The 8590-nt window shown below is 54.5% G+C and overlaps 1 protein-coding gene across 3 annotated transcripts in view; it reads right to left on the reverse strand.

The window, feature by feature from the left end:
* The window catches only part of CKAP5 (cytoskeleton associated protein 5), a 421631-nt gene that overhangs the window by 258937 nt on the left and 154104 nt on the right, over window positions 1-8590 (reverse strand). The window lies entirely within an intron of this gene.

Raw genomic sequence — 8590 nt, forward strand, 5'->3', positions numbered from 1 at the left:
CAATGAAATTGCATGGAAATACTTTTAAAACAAATAGGAGGAAAGGGTATGATACATACCTGTAGCAGTTGTTCTCCGAGGACAGCAGGCTGATTGTTCTCACGACTGGGTGACGTCCGCGGCAGCCCCCACCAACCGGAAAGAAGCTTCGCGGGACGGTCGGCACGCAGGGCACGCCCACCGCGCATGCGCGGCCGTCTTCCCGCCCGTGCGCGACCGCTCCGCCAGTTGAATGACTAGCAAAAAGATGAAACACACAACTCCAAAGGGGAGGAGGGAGGGTAGGTGAGAACAATCAGCCTGCTGTCCTCGGAGAACAACTGCTACAGGTATGTATCATACCCTTTCTCCGAGGACAAGCAGGCTGCTTGTTCTCACGACTGGGGTATCCCTAGCTCTCAGGCTCACTCAAAACAATAACCCAGGTCAATTGAACCTCGCAACGGCGAGGGTACAACAGAAATTGACCTACGAAGAACAACTAACTGAGAGTGCAGCCTGACCAGAATAATTCGGGTCCTGGAGGGTGGAGTTGGATTTACACCCCAAACAGATTCTGCAGCACTGACTGCCCGAACCGACTGTCGCGTCGGGTATCCTGCTGGAGGCAGTAATGAGATGTGAATGTGTGGACAGATGACCACGTCGCAGCCTTGCAGATCTCTTCAATAGTGGCTGACTTCAAGTGGGCCACCGACGCTGCCATGGCTCTGACACTATGAGCCGTGACATGACCCTCAAGAGCCAGCCCAGCCTGGGCGTAAGTGAAGGAAATGCAATCTGCTAGCCAATTGGAGATGGTGCGTTTCCCGACAGCGACCCCTAGCCTGTTAGGGTCGAAAGAAATAAACAATTGGGCGGACTGTCTGTTGGGCTGTGTCCGCTCCAGATAGAAGGCCAATGCTCTCTTGCAGTCCAATGTGTGCAACTGACGTTCAGCAGGGCGGGTATGCGGCCTGGGGAAGAATGTTGGCAAGACAATTGACTGGTTAAGATGGAACTCCGACACCACCTTCGGCAGGAACTTTGGGTGGGTGCGGAGCACTACTCTGTTGTGATGAAATTTGGTATATGGAGCATGAGCTACTAGGGCTTGAAGCTCACTGACCCTACGAGCGGAAGTAACTGCCACCAAGAAAATGACCTTCCAGGTCAAGTACTTCAGATGGCAGGTATTCAGTGGCTCAAAAGGAGGTTTCATCAGCTGGGTGAGGACGACGTTGAGATCCCATGACACAGTAGGAGGCTTGATAGGGGGCTTTGACAAAAGCAAGCCTCTCATGAATCGAACGACTAAAGGCTCTCCAGAGATGGCTTTACCTTCCACACGATAATGGTAAGCACTAATCGCACTAAGGTGATTCCTTACTGAGTTGGTCTTGAGGCCAGACTCTGATAAGTGCAGAAGGTATTCAAGCAGGTTCTGTGCAGGGCAAGAGCGAGGTTCTAGGGCCTTGCTCTCACACCAAACGACAAACATCCTCCACTTGAAAAAGTAACTCTTTTTAGTGGAATCCTTCCTAGAGGCAAGCAAGACCCGGGAGACACCCTCAGACAGACCCAACGCAGCGAAGTCTACGCCCTCAACATCCAGGCCGTGAGAACCAGGGATTGAAGGTTGGGGTGCAGCAACGCTCCGTCGTTCTGCGAAATGAGAGTCGGAAAACACTCCAATCTCCACGGTTCTTCTGAGGACAACTCCAGAAGAAGAGGGAACCAGATCTGACGGGGCCAAAAGGGCGCTATCAGAATCATGGTGCCGCGGTCTTGCTTGAGCTTCAGTAAGGTCTTCCCCACCAAAGGTATGGGAGGATAAGCATACATGAGGCCGGTCCCCCAATGAAGGAGAAAGGCATCTGACGCTAGCCTGCCGTGTGTCTGAAGTCTGGAACAGAACAGAGGCAGCTTGTGGTTGGTCTGAGAGGCGAAAAGATCCACCGAGGGGGTGCCCCACTCTCGGAAGATCTTGCGTACCACTCTGGAATGGAGCGACCACTCGTGCGGTTGCATGACTCTGCTCAGTCTGTCGGCCAGACTGTTGTTTACGCCTGCCAGGTATGTGGCTTGGAGGAGCATGCCGAACCGGCACGCCCAACGCCACATCCCGACGGCTTCCTGACACAGGGGGCGAGATCCGGTGCCCCCCTGCTTGTTGACGTAATACATTGCAACCTGATTGTCTGTCCGAATTTGGATAATTTGGTAGGACAGCCGATCTCTGAAAGCCTTCAGTACGTTCCAGATCGCTCGGAGCTCCAGGAGGTTGATCTGTAGATCCTTTTCCTGGAGGGACCACAGACCCTGGGTGTGAAGCCCATCGACGTGAGCTCCCCACCCCAGGCGAGATGCATCCGTCGTCAGCACTTTCGAAGGCTGCGGAATTTGGAATGGACGTCCCAGGGTCAAATTGGTCCGGATGGTCCACCAGAGCAGTGAAGTGCGGCAACTGGTGGAGAGGCGGATGACATCTTCTAGATTCCCGGTGGCTTGGAACCACTGGGAAGCTAGGGTCCATTGAGCAGATCTCATGTGAAGACGAGCCATGGGAGTCACATTAACTGTGGAGGCCATATGACCCAGAAGTCTCAACATCTGCCGAGCTGTGACCTGCTGAGACGCTCTGGTCTGCGAAGCCAGGGCCAGGAGATTGGTGGCCCGCGCTTCGGGAAGGTAGGCCTGAGCCGTCTGGGTATTCAGCAGCGCTCCTATGAATTCCAGAGACTGGGATGGCTGGAGATGGGACTTTGGGTAATTTATCACAAACCCCAGCAGCTCCAGAAGTTGAATAGTGCACTGCATGGACCGGAGGGCTCCTGCCTCCGAGGTGTTCTTGACCAGCCAATCGTCGAGATATGGGAACACGTGCACTCCCAGCCTGCGTAGGTACGCCGCCACCACCACGAGGCACTTTGTAAACACTCGTGGGGCGGAGGCGAGCCCAAAGGGCAGCACACAATACTGAAAGTGCCGTGCGCCCAGGCGGAATCTGAGATACTGTCTGTGAGCTGGCAGTATCGGGATGTGAGTATATGCATCCTTTAAATCCAGGGAACATAGCCAATCGTTTTTCTGAATCATTGGCAGAAGGGTGCCCAAGGAAAGCATCCTGAACTTTTCTTTGACCAGGAATTTGTTCAGGCCTCTCAGGTCTAGGATGGGACGCATCCCCCCTGTTTTCTTTTCCACAAGGAAGTACCTGGAATAGAATCCCTGCCCTTCCTGCCCGGGTGGTACGGGCTCGACCGCATTGGCGCTGAGAAGGGCGGAGAGTTCCTCTGCAAGTACCTGCTTGTGATGGGAGCTGAAGGATTGAGCTCCCGGAGGACAATTTGGAGGCAGGGAGGCCAAATTCAGGGCGTATCCGCACCGCACTATGTGGAGAACCCACTGGTCGGAGGTTATGAGAGGCCACCTTTGGTGAAAAAATTTTAACCTCCCCCCGACCGGCAGATCGTCCGGTACGGACACTTTGAGGGCGGCTATGTTCCCGTGGATCCAGTCAAAAGCCCGTCCCTGGCTTTTGCTGTGGAGGCGCAGGGGGCTGCTTAGGCGCACGCTGTTGACGGGAACGAGCGCGCTGGGGCTGTCCCTGTGCCTGACGAGGCCTTCGGGCCGGCTGGTTGTACCTACGCTTTGCAAAAGAATAGGGTGCAGCCTGCCGGGCCCGGGAAAAAACGTCCACCTGCTGAGGTGGATGCTGAAGGCGCCCGGTGGGAGAGCTTGTCGAGAGCGGTTTCCCGCTGATGCAGTTGGTCCACCATCTGCTCGACCTTCTCACCAAAAATGTTATCCCCCAGGCAAGGGACGTCAGCCAGTCTCTGCTGGGTGCGGTTGTCCAGGTCAGAGGCACGCAGCCATGAGAGCCTGCGCATCACTATACCTTGGGCCGCAGCACGAGATGCCACGTCACAGGTGTCAAAAATACCCCTGGACAGGAACTTTCTGCACGCCTTCAGCTGCCTGACCACCTCCTGATAAGGCCTGGACTGCTCCGGCGGGAGCTTCTCGACCAGGTCCGCCAGTTGTTGCACATAGGTCCGCATGTGAATGCTCATATAGAGCAGGTATGACTGGATGCGGGTCACGAGCATGGAGGATTGGTAGGCCTTCCTCCCAAACGAGTCCAGAGTGTGAGACTCCCGCCACGGGGGCGCCGAGGCGGTATCCCTCGAACTCCGTGCCCTCTTGAGAGCAGAATCCACGACCGCTGAGTCATGGGGCAATTGGGGCCGCATGAGCTCTGGGTCAGAGTGGATCCTGTACTGGGACTCTGCTTTCTTGGGAATGGTGGGGTTAGTTAATGGTCGCACCCAGGTTCCGGAGCAGCGTCTCCTTCAGGACATTGTGCAGCGGCACCGTGGAGGACTCTCTAGGTGGTGATAGATAGTCGAGGACCTCGAGCATCTCGGCCCTCGGCTCTTCCACAGAGACCACGGGGAGGGAATGCTGATAGACATATCCCGCACAAAGGAGGCAAAGGAGAGACTCTCAGGAGGTGAGAGCTTCCTCTCCGGTGAAGGCGTGGGGTCCGAGGGAAGGCCCGTAGACTCCTCTGAGGAGAAATATCTAGGGTCCTCCTCTTCCCCCCACGAGTCCTCATCCTCGGTATCGGACATTAGCTCATGTAGCTGAGTCCTGTACCGGGCCCGGCTCGACGTCGAGGCACCGAGGTCTCGGTGTCGTCGAGCGGTGGACTCCCGCGCCGGCGGGGACGGAGCTCCCTCCATCGACGTCGAAGGGGACTCCACCTGCGTGGCAGTCGAGACCGGCACCGCAAGCGGCGGCGGTGTCGACAGTCCCGGCACCGGGCTAGAGCTCGCCGGCGCCACAGTCATCGGCGCCGAGGGCGCAAGCACCCCCGGCGCCGGCACAGCCTGGCGCATCAGCCCTCCAGGATCCCCGGAAGGATGGCTCTGAGGCACTCGTCCAGGCCCGCTGCCGGGAAAGGCGGTGGGGCCGGTAAGGGTGTCGGTGCCGGAAGCTGCTGGGAGCCAGGAGACGGCACCGAGGTGCCGGAACCCCGACGCGTCGGTACCTCCACAACCGACGGAGACCTCTCCTCTCGACGATGACGCTTCGGCGTCGACTCCTCTTCGGGATGCACCGAGGGCGTCCGGTGACGACGCTTCTTATCCTTTTTTCGATGCACGTCACCGGCGCCGGAGGGCATGGAGGAGGAGGAGGTCGATGCCCCTCGGTCTCGAGGCACCGGGTCAGACAGGGGTCGGTCCCGTGGCTCACGAGCTGAGGGAGTGACCGGGGCCGACTGCCCACGCGGCCTCTCAACCCCACTCTCACCGGCGGACCGGCGGGCCAACGGGACCTGTTCTCCTGGGGTCGCTGCCATCGGTGCCGATGTCTCGGGCATCGATACCGGTACCGAAGAACCGGCCTTCGATACCGATGCCGTCGAGGTCGACGTCGAGGGCCGGCGCAAGTTCCAAAAAGACGGTCCCGCAGAACTTGCCTCGCAACCTGAGTCCGTTTCCGGAGACCGAGACACAGAGCACACGACTTGAGATTGTGCTCCGGCCCGAGGCACTGGAGGCACCAAGCGTGGGTGTCGGTCTGCGAGATCGGCCGGCCGCAGCGACCACACTTTTAAATCCACTCGGGACCTTCGAGGACATCGACGGAAAAAATCGCGTCGGCGAAGTCAAGTCGTCAATGGTGGCTAAAATCACACCACGAAAAGATAAACGACCGAGCGACCACTAGGCCGCAACGTGGCGTCCCCGCTGGAAGCGAGGGAAAAGGGGAGCGCGTGCTCCACACGCGCAGAGATTTTCTTTTTTTTTTTTTTTTTTTTTTAACAAACAAGAAAAAAAGGGAAACCGAACGGTAATCCGAAGCGAAGCGACGATCCGCGTAAACGCGGTCGAAAAATCCGGCGGCTGAAACAGAGAGAGTGGCAGAAGCACAACTCTCTCCAGTCCTGCGGAAAAAAAGGAACTGGCGGGAGCGTCGCACACGGGCGGGGAAGACGGCCGCGCATGCGCGGTGGGCGTGCCCTGCGTGCCGACCGTCCCGCGAAGCTTCTTTCCGGTTGGTGGGGGCTGCCGCGGACGTCACCCAGTCGTGAGAACAAGCAGCCTGCTTGTCCTCGGAGAAATATTTTTTCACTCAAAGAATAGTTAAGTTCTGGAACTCATTGCCAGAGGACGTGGTAATGATGGTTAGCGAATCTGGGTTTAAAAAAAAGGTTTGGACAAGGAAAAGTTTATAGTTTGTTATTGAGATGGACAAGGGGGAAACCATTGCTTGCGCTGGGATTGGTAGCATGGAATGGTGCTACTAACTGAATCGATCACTGCTAGAAGCAGGATACTGGGCTAGATTGATCATTGTATGACCCAGTATGGCTATTCTTATGTCCTTTGTTATAGAGGGGAATATATGTCAAGGGTGTTCACTCTCCCCATCACTTTTTGCACTATCCACAAAACCATTGGAACAAAGGATTTGGTCTAATCTGGTTTTCAGGACTTGGACTCCCACAAAAAAAATCGCACTTTTTTTTGGACGACGTATTATATGTAGTACCATCCTGTTCTTACACTTCCAGTTGTCATGCAGGAATTTAGGGAATTTTGAGAGGGGTGGCAGGATTTAAGGTAAATCTGGACAAGACTGAACTGATAGGGGTTACCACAACATGGGAGAAGAGAAAGGATTAAAACAAAATCTTCCATTCAAATGGTCGACTGAGATAAGGGAAAATTAGGTTCTTACCTTGATAATTTTCTTTCGTTTAGTCACAGCAGATGAATCCAATAACTGATGGGTTGTATCCGCCTACCAGCAGATGGAGAACACTGAAAGCACATGGTGTTCCTGGACGCCCAACTCCATCTGCCTTCAGTATATGAAATTTCCAAAGCAGAGTGAATAAAAAAGGCAATATAACAAACTTTCCTCACAGAGAACAAACGCTCCAGAACCGGAGCAATAACCAAAACAAAGGAGGAACGTTATCAACCTCCTGCAATAAAAACAGCATGTAGAAACTCTGATAGCTTGTCTTCAAGTACTCCTGATGAGGCACAATGTCTGTATGCAACATCTGTACAAAAACAGTCAGTCAGGAGGGATCATGGATTCATCTTCTGTGACTAAAGGAAAGAAAATTATCAAGGTAAGAATCTAATTCTCCCTTCCTGGTCATCAACAGCAGATGAATCCATTAACTGATGGGATGTACCAAAGCACTCCCTAAGTAGGGTGGGAACAGGCAACTCCGCGAGCAAGCACTTGCGCTCCAAAATGCGCATCCTCCTGCGCTGCCACATCCAGCCTGTAATGCCGCACGAAAGAGAGCTGAAAAGTCCAGGTAGCCGCACGACAGATCTCCTGAAGAGAAAAAACACCCATTTCAGCCCACGACGAGGACATTGCCCTTGTAGAGTGCGCTTAAAATGCTTCAGGTGGCGACCACCCTGAAAGCAGATAAGCTGAAAAAATGAGTTCCTTAACCCATCGGGCTATAGTGGCCTTAGATGCCGGAAACCTGCCAACAGAACAAATACATGATCAGAATTCCTAAACTCATTTGACATCTGCAGATACTGCCACAGAGCCCTGCGGACATCCAAAAGGCGCAATTGCCCAAAGGAGTCCGGAAACTCCTCCTTCGAGAAGGAAGGAAGAAAGATGGGTTGGTTGAGGTGAAAAGCTGAAACCACCTTAGGCAGAAAAGAAGGCACCATACAGAAAAGAGCCTGAAGCTCAGACACTCTTCTTGCCGACATCATTGCCACTACAAAAAAACTGTCTTGAGAGTCACATTCTTCTCAGATGCCCGTTTAAGAGGCTCAAACGGAGATCGCTGGAGCGCCTTCTACACAAGCCCCAGGTTCCAAGCCAGACAAGGCGAACGCAAAGGAGGACGGAGACGAAGCGCCCCTCTGAGAAAACGGAGAATATCCGGATGAGCAGCAAGGGACAATCTGGAGACTTTCCCCCGGAAGCAGGCCAACGCTGCCACTTGAACTCAAAGGGAATTGTAGGGCAGGCCCTTTTGTAGCCCGTCCTGCAAAAAGTCCAGAAAGAGTGAGTGTCACCAGACTCGGCAAGATAGACTTTGGCATACACCACGCCTCAAAAGTGCGCCAGATCCGAGCATAAGTCGCAGAGGTAGACCACATGTGAGCGTGGCAATAACCTTATTAGAATAGCCCTTGTCCCTTAATTGCGCCCTCTCAAGAGCCAGGCCGTAAGACCAAAGCAGCAAGGATCTTCCATAGTCACCGGACCCTGAACTAAGATTTGGAACCCGAGGCAAAGGAAGAGGCGCATCCACCAGCATCCGCTGGAGATCCGCATACCACGGACGCCTTGGCCAATCCGGGGCGATGAGAATCACCAATCCTTGGTGCAGACGAATCCGAAGTAGAACTCGCCCTATCAAGGGCCAAGGAGAGAACACATACAGGAGGCCCCAAGGGCCAAGGCTGAGCCAGAACATCCAACCCAGCCGAGCAAGGAACTCTCCCGTTGAAAAAGCGAGGGACTTTGGCGTTTACGCTTGACACCATGAGATTATTATTATTATTATTACATTTCTACCCCGCGCTTTCCCACACAATGCAGG

The sequence above is a fragment of the Microcaecilia unicolor genome, chromosome 4 (assembly GCF_901765095.1).
Source record: "Microcaecilia unicolor chromosome 4, aMicUni1.1, whole genome shotgun sequence".
NCBI classification, from domain to species: domain Eukaryota; kingdom Metazoa; phylum Chordata; class Amphibia; order Gymnophiona; family Siphonopidae; genus Microcaecilia; species Microcaecilia unicolor.